The 19,275-nt window shown below is 43.9% G+C and overlaps 1 protein-coding gene across 4 annotated transcripts in view; it reads left to right on the plus strand.

Annotated features, from left to right (window-relative positions):
- Positions 1-3,001: 3,001 nt before the first annotated feature.
- TANC1 (tetratricopeptide repeat, ankyrin repeat and coiled-coil containing 1) overlaps positions 3,002-19,275 on the plus strand; it is a 251,103-nt gene continuing 234,829 nt past the window's right edge. For 3 of the 4 annotated variants that reach the window (XM_057551172.1, XM_057551176.1, XM_057551174.1), the window contains exon 1: positions 3,004-3,152. The gene's annotated coding sequence lies outside the window, so the exon portion shown is untranslated. Of the gene's footprint in view, positions 3,153-19,275 lie in introns of all 4 variants that reach the window. The other variant, XM_057551173.1, reaches the window with a different exon arrangement.

Here is a 19,275-nt window from a genome sequence, read left to right on the forward strand (position 1 = left end):
CTGACAGAAAATTTAAAAATAGAATCCAGTATATTGTATGTATGCTTGGTGAACGTGTTCAACATATAACATTCATGTGATCTATATTTCTTTTAATTTTTTTTGACTGGAATTAACAGAAATGTAATGAGTGAGCTTTTTAAACTGGATAGGGTGAGCAGAAATACTGTAAGAAAAGCAAGAGGTGATTCTTGCCCTCCCCTCCCCCTAAAACTCAAACAAGCCCTCACCTAACAACTAATCAAAAACATCTTTTATTTTTTTAAGGGAAAAGCAGATTTTTAAAAAGCATTAAAATTAAATTTTTGAACCTGTGTTCCACTAATACTACACTTATTTAGTTGCTTACAAAATGTTCATAAATTTTTCTTGCAGACTTGCTCTTAATGGATCTCCCTTTTTTTTCCTCACCCATGAATTTTTATTACTCTGTGTTTTTGGCCTTGTTTTCTATAAAATGTACCATTTTCACTCACAGCTTAAGACAGCTTTGATGTTCTTAGTATGACATACTGTATGTAATGTTAGCTGTTTAAAGGTGGAGATCAGATTGTGCATAATAACATAGGTAGTTTGGATTATATAAACACTACAGGAAGAAGGGGAGACAGGGCCCTTCTGTGTACAAATTTCAGATTGCTAGCTGTATGCCTGTTTAGAATGTTAAACACTCCTAACTAGGCAGTGATGAAGTTACTTCTTTAATGACTGTGACTTCTGAAGCTATAAAGACAAAAAATTTTCAACTAGAAATAATTTAAAGATGATGCCAGTAATTAGCATATTTACTTTACGTGATTTTCTACTTGCTACTTAGGGAGCTTTGAGGATAGAGGGGAAATAATGAATTTCATTGTCTTCAAAGCCCAATTTAACAGAGCAATTTCATCAAAAACTTGGAGAATATAGCTTAGAAGAGCCAAAGGCAGAAGAACGTGATACAAATTGTAAATTTCATCCATTTATACATTTCACCTATTATAACGAAGTTGAAGTCGGAGGCAGGGAACTGTACCAGTCTATTTCCATAGGATTGTTTCTTTTATATCTTAATATTTAAGATTAGTTAGACTAGCGTAGAGTTTTTTTTTTTTTTTCTGTAATTTGTGTCATCCTTTTATTACTGAGGTTGCTGTCCTGCTTTTTCATCTGTTGTTGAAAGATTGGTAACTTTTGTGCATTTCAAGAGAAATTAAAACATATTACCATATTTTTCAGCAATGGGACATTTCAGAGTGAAGAAATAAGTCAACAGCTCTTCTGATTTAGTCAGTTTATATTTTATTTTAAATATTCATATCCTGCTTTGTTTCAGGAAGACTTCAAGCCTGCTGATGTGTTTACTGCTCAAATATCAGCACAGTAATAATCAGGCCTTTGAAACTGTGGGTGAAAAATCCAGCAAATTTCAGTCATCTTTTATTGATGTAAAGAGATTGTGTGGCATTTTACTTCCTCTCCCTTTTCACGGGAACTTTAAATATGGACGCTCCTCTCACCGGGTATCTTTATGTTGGGAAGCTCTGCGTGAGGTTGAAGTTTTTATGTGGGGACTTGTTTAAAACACAGTTGTGGGCTTCCCTGGTGGCGCAGTGGTTGAGAATCCGCCTGCCAATGCAGGGGACACGGGTTCGAGCCCTGGTCTGGGAGGATCCCACATGCCACGGAGCAACTAGGCCCGTGAGCCACAATTACTGAGCCTGCGCATCTGGAGCCTGTGCTCCGCAACAAGAGAGGCCACGATAGTGAGAGGCCCGCGCACCGCGATGAAGAGTGGCCCCCGCTTGCCACAACTAGAGAAAGCCCTCGCACAGAAACGAAGACCCAACACAGCCATAAATAAATAAATAAATAAATATTAAAAAAAAAAAAAAAAAGAATGGTGGTGTCTGCTGTTGCATTTAAAGATGTTTAAAAAAAAAAAACACAGTTGTCTTTAAAGGCGGATTTGCCACAGCAAGGTTAGGGGTTGCCAATAAATCCATTTATAGCAACTTCTGTATTCCCTTCTCTAGACACACCATTGGGGTGACCCGTGCATGATTCCCGCAGGCCACACAAGGCAGCAACATCCTAGTTGATCCCTCCGTGAACAAGGCTGGTCTAAAAGGCTTCGGGTGTGGAGTAGGCTGCGCCCCCCAGCCTGAATTGCCTGCCTGGGAACCCAGGATTCCCGAATCCATAGGCCCTACCCCGGCTTTTGCTCTGCTGGGGGATAACAAAACATTTTGGGAACTCGGGAACTTAATTTACTGCTACCGACCGAAACAATAATAGCATCTTTGTGTTTCTCCTACCTCCATACCTCCCTCCTCCCGCCGATAAAAGCATGACGTTGGCCCTCCAAGGATGTAGCACAGACAACACAGGGCCAGCCCCGAGCGGCTGGAGGAGGCTGTTGGGACCCGGCCCCGGGGACGCTCGAGGCCATCACCGGTCCCCAAACCTCCTTAATTCGCGTTCGGGAAAGAAAAAGACACAGCAGGCGAGGTGCCCTTTACACCTTACATCTGCCTTAGCTCATTCTTGCCCCAGAAAGTGAGTGAGTGTGTGTGTAGTTAAGTGAGGCAGAGAAAATTCAAGAAAGCCACACAAGTCACCCTAAAGCATCCACCAAAACTTCATCTTGGTTAATTGCTCCCATATGTCCTCCTCGGCTGTTTTCAAAATGAAGCAAGGAGGGGAGGCCAGGCCACTTCACTGATTTTTTTAGAGGTTGAAAAAAAGATGGACTATCGCCCATCTTGGGTCCAATCCTGCAGGGACCCAAGCGCAGCCTCGAGGGACTAGCCCCCAAGGGGGAAGCTGGGGACCCCGCAGAAAGTTCGCGCGCCGGGCCCCAGTAGGTCCCGGGAGCCGCCGCAAGCCTGGGCTGGGAGGGGCGCGGGAGGCGCGGCCCGAGCGGACGCGCGAGAGGAAGGTGCTTTCGGGAACACGCGCAAGGGCGGGGATTCGCGCTGCCAATGAGGCCCCGGTGTGGGCCGTGCGAGGCGGGGGGACGGGCCGGAGCGCAGCCTTAGCTGTGGCAGCTGCGGGAGCAGCGGCCGCCTTGGGAGCTGGCGGAGAGGCAGCCGCGGAGCGCAGAGCTGGCCGCGCCCCGAGGCCCGGCCCTAGCGGTGGGGAACCGCACCGAGGAGCTGGAAACTTTCCCGGTAGGTAACTCCCGCCGCCCTGGCGCCGCCGCCGGCCTCCGCGCGTCCCGGGCAGCGCCAGCTGCTGCGGTGCAGAGCGGAGCAGGGGTCTCGGGAGGAGGAGAGGGTGATGGGAGAGTGGAAAGGCATGTGGGAAAGTTTCTGGAGCCTCCCTGCCCCCCCTTCTCTGGGCACACCCGGGAGCTTTCCGGGGATAGGCACGAACATGTTGGGCGCCTCGGGCCTCGGTCCTGGCGGCTCAGGAGAATCGGTGACTTCCCTTCGCCTCAGCTCCGCGCCGGACCGAGCCGGCCCCGGGCGGAGCTGGGGTTCGGGGTTGCCGGGAACGCGCGGCGGCACGCTGGAGTTTCTGGACCACCTCCGCCCGGCGCGTCTCCGCGCCCCCTTTCCCGCCTCCTGTGTTGCCTTCGGGCTTGGCAAGGGCCTGGGCTGCGCCTGGTACCTGGGGTTGTGGGAGGCGAGGAAGAAGCGCGCCTGGCACCGCAGGGTCCAGGGCGCCCCCGGAGGGTAGGTGAGCGTGGGTCGCGAAGTTGACGGGTGAACTTAAGCCTCGGAGGGAGTCATATTGCCCCACTCTGGATTGAAAGTATTGCTTCGCTTCCAAGAAGACTGCGATGAGTATATCCATGTTCTTTTTTGGGGGGTGGGGGAGGTGAGCTAGGATTAGACCTTGAGGGAGAGTGAGAATTGTTTCAAGATTGTGTATCCCCCTCCCCCCGTTCTTGGAGACTGAAGAGTACTCACTTCTTTGGGGGGACTTATGTCAAGGCGCACGTTCTTCCTGCCGGACTTTGGGGTGCAGTCGCGCAGCGCTGTGGGTGTGACGGGCTCCCCGCTTTGGCGCGGCAGCTTTCCGGAACGGCTGGCGAGGAAGGAAGCCCCAAGGCATTGTGTGCCGAGTTTGCAGACAGAAATGTCTCTGGATCGGCGTTCTCAAAACTTACTTCACTTATTGTGTAAGGCTCCGGGAGGAAATGCGGCGGTGGCCAGGTAGAAATACGGCGCCGCGGCCAGGGCTTCGGAGGACGCCGGGCTCGGCGACAGTCTACCCCTCCCAACCCCCTCCAGCCCACTGTTGGCAGCCCCAGATCCCCGTGTCTCGAGGGATGGGACTCGTCTCGGTAGCGCTGTTCCCTGCTTGAGTCAACTCCGGGAGGTTAGGAGGGCACCTTCATCTTGAACTTGACCCTAGGAGCATCGCCGTCTGGGCGGGTTACAAGGTAAAAGGAAGCTGAATCTTCCCGTGGGATGGGCCTCGAACTCTGGCATGGAAAGGAAGTGACTGGTTAAAAATCTTTGAGGAATGGCCTTAGGACTGCTGAGGTCGTTAACTCCAAATGCCAGACCATCAGAATGCAGAAGTTAATGTGTTTGGAGGGGGGTGGGGATAGGAGAGGAAAGGAGAAACCTGGTGAGTTGGTACAGAGAGTTGGTATTTCTGCGTAGTGGAAATGAAGGGAGTCTGCATCTCTGCTTTCACCAGATCCGCTACTCTCTCTCTCCCTTTTTTTTTTTCTTTCCTTCCTGGGTCATCGTTATTCCTGCCAGCCTGGCACTCCTGGGATGGGGGAGGGGAAGGAGAAGAAAGCAGTTGGGAAGCTTCCCTGGCCAGCTTGGAGGTATTTAAGATCTGCTACTAGGAAGATTCCAGGATTTTAACAGCTGCTTTTTGATTGCTGGGAATGAAAGAATTTATGAGCCACCGAGAGATGTTCATTATAGTGGTAGTCTGAATGTTTTACTCATCTAAGCTACTGAAGATCTCACAAGGGACGTCCCCTGGAGTATGCCAGTTTTTGCAAAATTTGTGTCAGCCAGAATGCTTGGTGGGTGTCAGTCAGAACTCATTGTAAATATATCCTGGCGGTATTAAGATGAAAAGTATGTGGGAGTGAAGGAAATATGGTATCTGACATCCTTCAGGACTTCCTCTTAGGGTTGCTCCTGTTACCTGCCAAGTGAATTCAGTCCAGGCTTCCGGATTGTTGTGATTTGACAATAAGAGATGGGAAGTAGTGTCATCGATTTTAGTGGAGGCAGGAAAGTCCAGAAATAAATTTAAGGTCAGTTTTCATGACCTTGTCTTTCAGCTGTGATACCACAAACTTAACTTTTACTGGGACTTGGGAGCCATGGTTTTCCTGCTTTTTTGGTTTAACCACCAGAATGTCTAAATTATCATAATTTATGTCCATCGTGGAACTAAAACATAACTGATTCATAGTCAGCCTTTTTCTGCTTCCCATAACAGCCTGTAGAAAAGAACATTTCGTCTTTTTAACCACACACAATTTATTTGGTGCCACAGTGGGTTTTTGATAGTGGGTGATTGAGGGCACAAATCTAAAGACAATGGAATTTTCTCCATTAAATTGTTCATTTTTAGGCAACACCCCCCTCTGAGTTGCTGATTAATTCTTTATCTCCCAGGAACATTCAAATCAGTATCCCTGGGCTGCTAGAACTGTAATCCATATTATAATGATGCCTGCCAGCATTGCTGGAGGTTCATGTTATGTCGATGTTTCCATTAGACATTTCTAACCCAATTGTAAAGGTTTTTGTCTGGGTTGGGTTACAAGTAGGCTGTGAGTCTCATAGTCAGAGAGATGGCTTTATTTTTTATCTTTCTGATGAAAAGTTTCTTTAACTTGTAAGTTACAGGAGTAAAGTTTACAAAAGCAAAATAAAGCAGAAGAAATATATGTATTGCTGGGGAGAGATTTGTTTTAGTTCCTAGGATAGCTTTGTTTTGAACCATCCTTTAAAATGCATATTTCAGTGGTGGAAAAACTAGAACCTCTTCCCAACCTCCCACCAGTTTACAAATGTTGTCTGTTTACTAGGCTCTTAAGCCTTTCTGGGCCTTAGTTTTCTCATTGTTATCGTCCCTGTAATGGGATTACCTTTCAACCGTAAAGTTCTGTGACTATCCAATAGTTTGAGAAATGTAGGCATTCTGGAGCCAGTGCTGTAATATTAGAATAGTACTTTGGGGTTTATGAAGGGCTTTACTTACATATTTTAATCCTTAAATCCTCAGTTAAGTAAACTGAGGCGGGACAAGTTAGATCAGTTTGCTTGATATCATCTATAAGCGGTGGAGGTGAACTTGAACCTAGGTCTTCTGATTCTCCCTATTCCCACCCCCATATCTCTCTTTATTCATGGAGTCACAAGTGAATTGGCTAAAACTTGACAAACAGACTAATGTTAATATGTGGCATTTCATTTATGAGTTATTCAGGTTTCAGAACCCCAGGGTTAACATCTATGCTTTGATGTCAGAGATTAAGAACAGTTCAGTAATAATGGTAATAAAACTTTCTTCCCAAGAGAGTTTCAGAAATTCACATACCTCAAACTAATCGTTTGTTTATTTTCAACTTCTTTTTTATTAAGTAGGCTTCAGGGTCTAGTGCGATTTATAATCCAGACTAGTAACCCAGACAGCATTCTTAAGGAAATCACTTCTCAAATCTGTACATCTTTTTTAGAATAAGTAATGAACATATCATTTGCCTTTCTTCTCGGTATCTCTCAGCTGAATTACAAAGCCTGGATAAATGTCCCATTTTTGGTGACATCCTTCTTGGGCTCTTTCTACTGATGTCTGGGTAAGTCTGATTTTGCAGCACTTTCTGTGCTAAATAAATTCTTCCCTTATGCTATTGGCTTAACGGTAAAGAAGTAGTAGGCTGCAGGTGACCCATTTTCACTGTGACTCTAAATGTTTGTACTGTGTCCTGCTTGCCTATTTAAGAGCGCTGAGTGCAACTTGACACTTATCTGGAAGCTGGTATGGATTTTCTTTAAAAGGTTCTAAAATAAAATTATGTGCTAAGCTATAGGCTCTTTTATGTCTGAGCAACCTGTTCATCTTCCGCTCTTTAAACTTATTCTCAGAAGACCATCTTTTTAAAATATTAAGCAATGGGGTTTAAACCTCAGGAAGAGGATGCATCAGTGAGTTCTGATTGTCTGACTATAAAATAAAAAGGCTGCCATTTTCAGGTGTGCGTGGAGAGACAGTGTTATGAAGCAGTATTTGCTAATGAAGTTGGGAGACTTGGTTATCAGTGTAACAGAAGGGGACGAGAGCAGCAAAGCAGAAGAATGGCTTCTGGTTTTTTATTATGAGGAGAATGGAATTTGAAGGTTCGTGGAGGACTTTTGATAAAGAAGGCTATCGGGAGACGTTATCTTGTGCAGTGTTGAAGGGGTTCTGGTTTGGGTTGGCTGTGTTACTGATGAGGGATGCCTTTCTAGGGTAGATGTTGTCTTTAGGGGCTCCTGCAGGTGTGTGTGATCAAGGAGAATATTCTGGAAAGAAGAGTCATATAGGTAGGAATGTCAAGGACAAGAAAAGTGTTGCAGAGGGATGGCATAGTCCCTGAATTTTAGCACAGATTTTGCCACTACCATGCGGGAATTTATTAGTAAAAATCTTCCAGTTGCAACTATATAGATGTGAACCCAGGATGTTCAGCCGTACAGCCCGGAACCACGGTGACTCACCACTCAGCCACCCTCCCTGCCACACCCAGAACAGAGGCTTATTACCTCTGTGAGTTGGGGTCGGAGTTGGGGAAGTCTCTAAGAAACACTTGGCTGTGACCTTTCCATGCATGTTACATGCTCATGCAAAAATGGGATCTTCTATTACGTGTGCTTTTGAAGAAATATGTAAAAGATTCGACACACAAGGGTGCATGTAATGTATCTGCACAGTTTAGAGTACAGTATATACTTATGTGATGTGTTTTTTCTCCTGTCATATCAGTACATTCTTCTTTGGCACTGTTTTAATGGCTGTTTAGTAAATCCATTACATACATTACTATAATTTATTTTAACCAGCCCATTTTGACATTTAGGTGTTTTGGAAAGAAATATCTCTCAGGCTGTCAGAGCCCTTTGGTTCAGATGTGATTTACTCATCATTAAATCACAGGGCCCAATAAAAAATAAATTAAAAAATCATAGGGCCCAGCACACAGGGGTACCTGGCTGCTGGTACCTTCAAAACCTCTCATCATCAAGAAACTGACTCTTTGTTCTTAGTTCCAATTTGAGAAAACCCTGGAGAGAACCCAGATTGGCCTGATGCCAGCCAAAGGAGAGTTAGGGTTGGCAGTCCCCATTAGACCCACAAGATGGGACTGTGGGGAGACAAAGTATCCCACAAAGAAGGGGGTTATTATTAATGGAAGAGAGAGGGAGCTGGATAAACAAAAAGAGCTCGCTGTCTAATGCAGGGTATGTTTCCAAAAGTGGTATTGATGGTCATAACAACATACCAATATGCCAAAGAATGTGAACATTTTTAATGCTCCTGTGATATATACCCTATAGTCTTGAGAGTAGTAGACTTTTCCACACTCTGGGGGGATTTGAATTGCTATGTGCACAGGCACTTGTGTAACAGGATATTGAATTACTGCAAAAAACTCGGAAGTTGGTCATTATTCCCATGTAACCCATTATACTCCCCTCTGTCTGCCATGCTTTATACTAAATTACTTGGGATTAGTAACATCAATTCTTAATGTTTATTGAGTGCTTGCTGACTCTGAACTAGATGATTGAATTTTAAAAATTCTGTGGAAATGAAACAGCATCGTTCTTTCTTCACCCACTGTCCTACATACGTAGAGTGCTGTGGCAGGGATAGTTTCTTGCCCATACCTCAGCATTCCCCATCCTGGTCCTCCCTTCCTTCTTGTGGCTTAAACCAACAACCCTTTATTTGCTTGGGATTCAGAAATTGGAGCTGGGTTCAGCAGGGTGGCTTTTCTGCCTGGGTCTAGGCTCACTCATTCTCTGGTGGTTACATGATTCATAGCAGGGTCCCACTGCTGTAAGAATTTACCACATTGCTTGATAACATAATCCTGCTTTTGATTAGTTTTCCATTGCCCATGTGTTGCAGGGTAAGTTGGGTGTACCTCCGGTCCCAGGGAATGCATCTTGATTAAGCCAAGTCAACTTTAGTAATACCATACCTGTTGCTAGTGACTGGTTAATGAGTAAGTGTGTGACCAACTATTGGGTCCCACCATATTGAGAACCTAAGATTGTCAGCACAATAAAACAGGTTGACACTCTGAAAATCACAGAGTACAAAGACGGAAGGGGCCTAAGACCACAGGGACTTTTTTTAGCTGCTGAATTAACCAACCCTAAAACCACTGTGACTCAGAACTTCTTATGTGGGAAAATTTTTTTAATTATTGTTTGAGGCAGTGATCTCCAAAGTGGAGTGTGCCAGACCATCCAATATGCGAAGAAAGAAAATACTAAAAGTTTATCTAGAAAAAAAATAAGCTTTATTAATATTTAATGGATGAGTTGACACTGGTTGGTATATCTGAAAGTCTTCTTGTCACTTAGGTTATAGAAGGTCGCCTGAGGGAAGAGGAGGCATTTTACAACCTAGTGGAATTGACAGTGGTCCCCTCATTCTTATTCTTTTTTTAAAATTTTATTTATTATTTATTTATTTATTTATTTATGGCTGTGTTGGGTCTTCGTTTCTGTGCGAGGGCTTTCTCTAGTTGCGGCAATTGGGGGCCACTCTTAATTGCGATGCGCGGGCCTCTCACTATTGCGGCCTCTCTTGTTGCGGAGCACAGGCTCCAGATGCACAGGCTCAGTAGTTGTGGCTCACGGGCCTAGTTGCTCCGCGGCATGTGGGATCTTCCCAGACCAGGGCTCGAACCTGTATCCCCTGCATTGGCAGGCAGATTCTCAACCACTGTGCCACCAGGGAAGCCCCTCATTCTTATTCTTGTCTTTGGTGAACTCTATCCATGTAAATGGGTTTATGGGTTATATCATCTAGTTTTAAGTAAACTGACTCCAACAAAATAGGCAAGTGGTTTAAAAAGATTCTTGCAAAGAAAGTTGAATGGTAATGATGTAAATCTACAGGAATAAGAACATGTCTTATTTGAGATTAGAAAATGCCTTTTGAATCAAATTTAATGAGTTGGCACCAAAATTGTGTATGGATGTGTATTAATAAATGCAAATAAACCTAAGAATACTGTTTGGATCATTCTCATCCTTTAAAGAGTTTTTGGGGGCTTCCCTGGTGGCGCAGTGGTTGAGAATCTGCCTGCTAATGCAGGGGACACGGGTTCGAGCCCTGGTCTGGGAAGATCCCACATGCCACGGAGCAGCTGGGCCCGTGAGCCACAATTGCTGAGCCTGCGCGTCTGGAGCCTGTGCCCCGCGACGGGAGGGGCCGCGATAGAGAAAGGCCCGCGCACCGCGATGAAGAGCGGTCCCCGCACCGCGATGAAGAGTGGCCCCCGCTTGCCGCAACTGGAGAAAGCCCTCGCACGAACCGAAGACCCAACACAGCCAAAAATAAATAAATAAATAAATAAATAAGAAAATCCTTTAAAAAAAAAAAAAAAGAGTTTTTGATGGATGTTTTATAATGTACACACAGTATATTAGTAATTCATAACTAGTGTTTTAATTATGTATAAATTATTGGGGTACATGTTTAATTTTTTTTACTCTTAGGGCTGCATGATCAAAAGGTTTTGAGACCCCAGTTTAAGTCACTTATTGTCCCTTATTGTCACGTAGTTTTGGTTACTTGCAGCTGAAAGCACCGTAGCTAATGCAAGGACAGATGAGAGCCCTGGCTGTTCCCCTTTTATTCATAGGTTTCAAGATTCTCTATGGTCTGATTTGTAACTTTCTTTACCACACCCACTTGTCCTCCATGTGTCTCTGCCACTGAGACTGTAACTGTCCTACTTTGTTTCAGTTTTGCCTCTGAGGAGGCTGTCCTTCCCTCCCCCCACCACTGAAATTTTCATTGTCCTTCAAGGCCTAGGTTAAGTAAATATTGCTTTCTCATTCACATTTTTCTGATTTCCCCCTTCTGCCTCTAAATGGTTCCTTCTATTTAATCCCCCCAGCACATTGCTTGTACATTGATTGTAATGTTTTTCTCTTTTTGTCTTTTATTAAAAAGTCGTTTGCCTGCTTGCTTTGCCTATGGGTTGTAGGCCTCTTGATGGTTGGGGTCCTGGCTTGCCTTAGTCATTTTTAAAAATTGCTTGTTTCCCCTTCTGGGAGAAAGGGAGGCAGGCAGACAACCCGCAGTTGTTAAACACTGCTCTATGCTATTTACCATGGGGAGGGTCTCTCTCCCCCAGCCCTTGACAACCTTAGGAGGTAGAGAGCGCCATGTACGTGTGAGGGATCTGAGAGCAAGGAGCACACATGGCCAAGACAGGAAGATCCAGGATCCAAACCAGGGTCACTTTATTCCAAAGCAGTTTTGTCTGCCCTCATATGTGTTGCCTGCAGTTACACATTGTCCTTCTTTTATGTGGGAACACTGGCATGGGTGAAAATGGAAAGCTCCATGGGATGATGCTACAAAAAATACTACTGGACCATTCTAGGCAGGTGTAGTGAGTTCAAAGGAGAGTCGACCCTCCTTGTGGAATAATAGGAAAGGCCTGGAGGATGATATATATGAAGATCCAAATGCCTGTGGACAGTTAGCTGTCTGCAAGTACCCCCAAGCAAAATCATGTGTGATAGTCCCTGTGGTAGGGTCTGGCCTGAGCATCCCCACTGAGAGCCGGGAGGTGAGGGACAGTACACTGCTCAGCTGAATCAAATTATTTATGCCGACATTCTCTCCATGGTAAGGATAATTGAGGGTTGACAGGTTGTCAGCTTTCAAGTTGAGCCACGTTAGATATATGTTATGATGGAAAACAGGCGTCTCTCCAGGGTTTTGAGGGTCAGATGACGGAATGTATATGAAAGGGTTTTGAATGTTGTAAATTACCTCCTAGATGCCAGGGAGACATCAAATTTGATTCTTTCCTTGTAGTAGTGACTTCTAGCTTAGATTTCTTTGTTAGCCATTTTTGTGTTCTCTTAAGTGAATTTCCAAAGGATTTTTAAAAAGTATTGGGGAAGAGGACACAGTTTTTCTCAAATGAACTACAGATAATTCAAAGCTTGCTGTAAAGCTTTTAGCCGTGGAGTAAGTAGAATTTGTGGTAAGGTGAATTCGTCTTGGGATTTAGTTGTTCAAGTACCCATAGGATCCGTTTATAAGAATGGGACCACTTCTGGTGCATAAAGATGGAAATCTGGGGGTCTTTGAGGTAAGTTATTAGGAACCCTAAGTACCACCTGAAGGACTGTGAAAGAGTTTTGATTTGAGGTTATGTTTTGTTCTGTTTTGTGTTTTTTTTCTGTGAAGCCAGTTAACTTATTTTGAGGAGTCTCTGGAGAGGGTTTGGGGAGGGACCCTTTGAAATATCTCAAGATACTTTTGAAAGTGAAAACTAGGTGTGGTTTGAGACTTAAGGATTTGAAATCTATTCCATTGTAGATTTCCAAGAAAGAGGATGTGAATAAGTAAAATTTAAGAAATTTAAGTCCATTTGAGGGAAATTTTCCAGTGGCAATTTCATATTACAGAAGGAGTATGACATAAATTAAAGCATGTTAACTTAAAGAGTAAATATAATAATTTATAGACTCAAAAGACAGAAAAGGTGAGCGGCTCCTAAGTTGCAAATAGATGCAGTTGTGAATATTTGATTATTCAGGATTCTTGAAGCTTGCACGTGACTTAAGAGAACCTTACCTCAGGGTGGTTTATCTAGATAAGGCAGCAGTTCCCAAAGTGGGTTCCACAGAAATGGACTCTCAGGAAATTAATAGACATTATGCAGGGAAGCAAGGTTTTATGTTCAAATAAGCAGGAAGATCTGGGTTAACAAAAGTAAAACAGGTGTTTTTGTTTTTAACTGCAGGACTTTTGAGCATCCTTATTTCTAATGTTCATTCTCAATCTCCTTGAAGGGAAACAGAGGAGTTAGTATTTCCCAAGTGCATTGAATTGTATAAGCTGTTTTTGCAAAGCATCTTTTAGCGAAAAGACAACGTTGGATTAATTTGCCGAAATATTTTAAAGCAAATCCCAGGCATCATATAATATCACCTGACAAATTTTAGTATGCATTTCTAACTAAGGACTTAAGGACAAAAATCACCACCTCATTATCACTTTTAATAAAATTAACAGTAATTTCTTACTGTTATCTAATTGTCCTCCAAATGTCATTTGTCACCATTTCTGGTTTTTGGAACCAGGATTCAGTCAAGGGTTACATATTGCACTGTGGGTTGTTGCTTTTGTCCCTGTATTTTTTTTAGATATAGAAAAATGCTATCTTACGACCTCCTCCCTCCCTCTGCTGGCTTTCAGCAGAGAACTTGTAGGATGTACCATATCTGAATTTGTTTCCTTGTGTTGGTGTTTACCTTGTTCGTTTGTGCTCTGTATTTTCTGTAAACTAGAGGCTTTCCTTTAATCTAAAGGTACGTTTAGATTCAGGTTAAATATTTTCGCAAGAATAGGTCCTAGACTGTGCTTTTTTCTCCTTATGATTTGGGAGCAGGCAATTTAATTTAGCAATTCTTTTTTTTTTTTTTTTTTTTAAATTTTTATTTATTTATTTTTGGCTGTGTGGGGTCTTCGTTTCTGTGCGAGGGCTTTCTCCAGCTGCGGCAAGCGGGGGCCACTCTTCATCGCGGTGCGCGGGCCATCTCACCATCGCGGCCTCTCTTGTTGCGGAGCACAGGCTCCAGACGCGCAGGCTCAGCAATTGTGGCTCACGGGCCCAGTTGCTCCGTGGCATGTGGATCTTCCCAGACCAGGGCTCGAACTCGCATGCCCTGAATTGACAGGCAGACGCTCAACCACTGCGCCACCAGGGAAGCCCAATTTAGCAATTCTTAAGTCGCTTTCTTTAAAACATAAAGAAGTAATGGGGGCTTCCCTGGTGACACGGTGGATAAGAATCCTCCTGCCAATGCAGGGGACACGGGTTCGAGCCCTGGTCTGGGAAGATCCCACATGCTGCGGAGCAACTAAGCCTGTGCGCCACAACTACTGAGCCTGCGCTCTAGAGCCCACGAGCCACAACTACTGAGCCCACGTGCCACAACTACTCAAGCCCGTGCGCCTAGAGCCCCTGCTCCGCAACAAGAGAAGCCACAGCAATGAGAGGCCCGTGCAACGCAACGAAGAGTAGCCCCCGTTCGCGGCAACTAGAGAAAGCCCACGCGCAGCAACAAAGGCCCAAAGCAGCCAAAAATAAATAAAATAAAATAAATAAATTTATAAAAAACAAAGAAGTAATGGCTTAGAGTTGTTTGGAAATTTATTAGTATATCGTGGGGGAGGGGTGCAAGTTCAATTTATTCCAGTTGTTGTTGGAAACACCATGGTATTCGGAATAGTTGGCCTGGTTAAATGGGTATAAGTTCTCAGTATATCTTAAGACTATGAACCATGTGACTTGGGTAAAATGGCTTGAGTGTTAAACATTTCTGGTGGTAGAATTTTATTCAGAATGACAAGTTACCTGAGTTATAATGGTAAAACACTGTTCTATAAAGATTTATTTCTAAATACATTAATTTAGGAATATGCATTAATTCTACCTCTATTCGATAAATCTTAACAGACTATTTTTCTGATAAATGCTTATGCTGATTTGAAGTACAGCCATAAATCTAAATACACCCTCAGGGTGATAATTTTATATGTACATTGTCTTGGAAACCCAGACATGTAAATAAAAGTTCGTATCATAACTGACTTTGCTAACTTAATTTGATATTTAAGTTTTTTCCCTTGATATCTTTCCAAGTGCCTGTTGTATGTCTGGGAAAAATCAGACTTAAAGGCGTTTTGTATGTCTTAATGAAGAATAGCATGGTATATATAGAGAAGCTTTGATGGATGGAAGCTATCATTGGCAGTTCCCAGCATATTATTATGTTTACTGCTTAGTGGGCAGGGATACTATTTTATACATTACAACTTGCCTGTAGTGAATAATAAGGTGCCTTGGACAGAGTAGTGCTTTGTACCTATAGTAGTACACTAAAAATATACACATATACACTGCTTTTTTCTCCTCCTTTTTTAAAAATACAAATATATAGGAGATAGTGAAAAAAGCATGATCTTTGAAGCCAGATGAACCATGGGTAGTTTACTGGACCTCTGTCGCTTTGTCTGTAAAATGGGATAGTAATTCCTGTTTCATAGGGTTCGTGCCAAGACTAAAGGTGAGAACCTACACAAAATATTTTAGCTGGCCAAAAAGTTCGTTCGGGTTTTGTGTAACATCTGACTTACATAGCTATACATAGCAGTGTGCTTGGCTCATAGGTGCCCAAAACAGGTCCTTTACTCCCTTCTCCTCTTAACCCTATTTTTATTTTTTAAAATTTTATTCATTTATTTATTTATGGCTGCATTGGGTCTTCCTCGCTGTGCGCGGGCTTTCTCTAGTGGCGGCGAGCGGGGGCTACTCTTCGTTGCGGTGCGCGGGCTTCATTGCGGTGGCTTCTCTCCTTGCGGAGCAGGGGCTCTAGGCGTGCCGGCTTAAGTAGTTGTGGCTCGCGGGCTTTAGAGCACAGGCTCAGTAGCTGTGGTGCACGGGCTTAGTTGGTGCACGGCATGTGGGATCTTCCCGGACCAGGGCTTGAATCTGTGTCCCCTGCATTGGCAGGCGGATTCTTAACCACTGCGCCACCAGGGAAGCTCCTTAACCCTATTTTTAAATTCAGCTTTCCGGATCAGTAATTGAATGGAAGTTTCGGTTTGTTCTGAGGGTTTTAAAAATTGCTAACTTTAAGGTACTTGTTACAGAAGTCCAGATAAGAGCTTGATTTCAAGATAACCTTTATGCATAATTTCTCAGTTGCTTCTATTAAAACAATTAGACGTTTATATGAAATGTTTTGAACAAACAAGTGGGACATTTTTAGATGGTAATACATAGAGGAGAAGGAACCAGATAATAAAATGGGTATTTATTATTGCCATGAGGATATTGCTAACAAACCTTCTGGTTTTAATGAAAAGTCAGTATTTAAAAAGTCCATTTATTTACTAAGCCTGTGAGAACATGAGATGCTCCGCAGACTTATGTAGAGTTTTGCTGGAGTGCGTTTTAGAGTAAGAAACTTTATTTTATTTAGATGGAGTAAGTCTGTAGTGCCACACTCAAGTCCTACGTGTGGTTTATTTATGAACAGGGCCACCGCCCACGTGGAGCGCAGTCTTTCCTGCAGAGGAGCGGCATCGTGCTTCCCCGAAGGGCCCCGGATCCTCACGAGGGGGGAGGACTCTCTTTACTGGCTTGTGCACTATTAAAGACTCATGGAAAGCGAGAATGAATACATCCTACGTTTTGAACAGCGGAAGTCAAGGAACAGCTTGGAGGTTGCTAAAATAGGCATTTATGGGTGAAGCAAGATACGTTTTCTTCTATCAGGTGTTTCTAAGTCTTGGGGCATTTGGCTTTGTGAATGGCTTGTGGAAGAAGCGGTCTCACGAAGACAAGGGCGAACGCTGCTCCCTGACCTGGTAGTACCTGTTCTCTGAGAACGACCTTGATTCCCTAAGGCCACTCAAGTTCAGCTGCACTGGAGCTTTTTTACACTTTTTTTTTTCCTGCCGTGAAGTAACAGTTTGTTTATCCCTTCTTTTCTGAAATATTTTGTTTAAGCAAGAAGGACTCCTTAAATTGTCCAGCTCCACATACCAAAAGTCAAGCCAGGAGGAATCAAAGAGCGTGATTGCCCCTCCCATCATGGAAACAGTGATGAGATACCATTTTTAGAGGGATAGTGATTGAGTTCTAAGCTGATGGGATTTATAGGCATTTGACCTTGACAGGGCTTTTTTTTTTGCTTTCTTCATTAAGAGCAGTCTTAGCTAGCTCAGAGAATGTAATATCCTTAGGAGTTTCAGAAGTAAAAAGTTACCATGAAGGTGTTAACTGTTTGACAAATTAGAAACTGTTTTCACTTGTCAAAGGGTGGCGGAAGTCTTGCATTAATTTTTCCAACAAATATTTCTTGAGGGCTGTCATTGTGCCCTTCTGAGTTTGAAGCCCAGCTCTGTGTCAGTCTGAGGAGACAAGTGCATGCAGAGTACAAATGTTAGAGAGACACGTGCGCAGCGGGAGCCAAGAGGAGGAAGGGGAGGAGGAGTTGGGGCTGGGGAAGGCTTCAGGGAGGAGGTGAAGAATGCCTAGCACTTTGCCAGGTGGGGAAGAGAGTGAGGGGCTTTCTATGAAGGGAGCCTGCTGAGCAGAGGCTGGGAGGCATGAAAATACAAGTCATGTTTGGGGTGTTGTTACCAGAACAGATGGTGCCTGGCATTTGGGTACAGTGGCAGGGAGGGGAGAGCCAGATTGCAAAAGGCCTTGCTTGCCAGGCAAAGAAGTATGGACTTGATCCTGTAAAGCCAGTGATAGCTGTCAAAGGTTTTAAAGCAGGGAGATGATGAAATCAGAGCCGCGTTTTGGAGAAAAGCTTGGGTGGCAGCAGTGTGGAGGAGAGGCTGGCGTGGGGACAGATGGGTGGCAGGGCTCTCTGTTATGAAGCTTTAGAAGTAGGTCAGGTGAAACATGATGTTCGAGGCCTGAGTTAGCGGGAGGAAGAGTATGAAAGTCAGTTGAATACCTTTTAACGTGGATTTAGGGTGCATTAGCTCATATAACATTCGCAAAAATGTCTCAGAGTGCTGTTGTCGTCATCCTCGTTTTGCAGACAAGGAAACGGGCTCAGCCAGGATTTGAACTCAGGTTGCCAGTCCTCTGTCACCATGCTTTTAGAACAGGGATGAGAACACAGAACGTGTGCATGGGGAGATGATTTTTGCAGTGGAGTGGAAGCTGCTTCCAGAACAGAAAAGGAATACTTGGCAGCTGACTGAAGGTAGAGAGCAAGGCTGCTTCCAGGCTGGGCAGCAAGCTGGGGACGATGAATGATACCGGGAACCGAGAACTCTCTCGGGATGGGAGGGGCAGGTTCAGGGCCCCTCTGGGATATCCAGCTGGAAACGCCCAGTGGGCAGTAGGAAATTTGGTTCTGGAAGCAGCATCCCCGCCTCCCTGTAGAAACTCCTTCACGTCCTCTGGGTGGGCTTGGAGTAGAACTTCTGTGGGTAGAGATGGGTAACAGCTCCTACTCCTGTAGCCCCTAGTTCCAAGCAGTATTGTGCTGCTTCCAAGCAGTATTGTGCTGCACATAGGAATCACCTGGGGCACTTACTCTGAATGCACATTTCCAGGCCTGCTAGCAGGTGGTATTTCAGTAGGTCTGGAGTGGGGTTTGGCAACTACATTTGTATCAAGACCTTGGGGTGAGTGAGGAAGGGTGCAACAGGATCATACTTTTGAGAATGTTTGGCTGTGAATGGTCTAGGCTGTCTTTTAATTTTACTTCTATCACAGAGCTTTTGAGAGCTCTTTAAACAGCATGACGCTGATCTCTGGTGAAAAGCAACACCTAGGAAAATTGCTTGTTTTTAGGAACTTATGTACATTCATATTTAATTCTGCTAAGAATGCTTTTTAGTTATTTGGATTAATACTCAAAAGTAGCAAGCCCTCAAAATTAGGTGTGTTTTTGCCTTTTAAGTGGACCTTTGGCAAGAAATTTCTAGTGAAATTAGTTTCTGAGTATTTTTCTTGCTCTTGAAAAATAGGTTGGAGGAGGGAACCTGGGATGTAGAGAGTGAGGAATAATACCATGGGGTTCTTGGTTTGCCTGGGTGTGGCCTAGGTTGTCACAGACGAAGAAGTCACTGAATGGGGATCTGATGTACAGCATGGCGACTATAATTAACAGTACTATATTATAGATTTGAAAGTTGTCAAGAAAGTAGATTTTAAATGTTATCACCACACACAGACGCAAGTGGTAATTATGTGAGGGGATGGAGGTATGAACTAACCTTAATGTGGTAATCATTTTGCAATACTGTATATGTGTGTCAAATCATCATGTTGTATGCCTTAAACTTACATACATATCAATGATATCTCAATAAAGCTGGGAAAAAAAAGTCACTGAAAGGGACTCAACTCTTTGAAATCTGGGTTTTAAACCCAATCAACCCGCTGGTTATTACACTGTTTGCTTGTTATTAGTCCTGACCCCCGCCTGGATCCCTTTCCCCTTCTTCTCTGTCAGTTGGGTCTTTTTTTTTTTTCCTATTGAGATAGAATTGACATGTAACATTATATTAGTTTGA

Source organism: Balaenoptera acutorostrata, chromosome 8 (assembly GCF_949987535.1).
Source record: "Balaenoptera acutorostrata chromosome 8, mBalAcu1.1, whole genome shotgun sequence".
Classification (NCBI taxonomy): Eukaryota; Metazoa; Chordata; class Mammalia; order Artiodactyla; family Balaenopteridae; genus Balaenoptera; species Balaenoptera acutorostrata.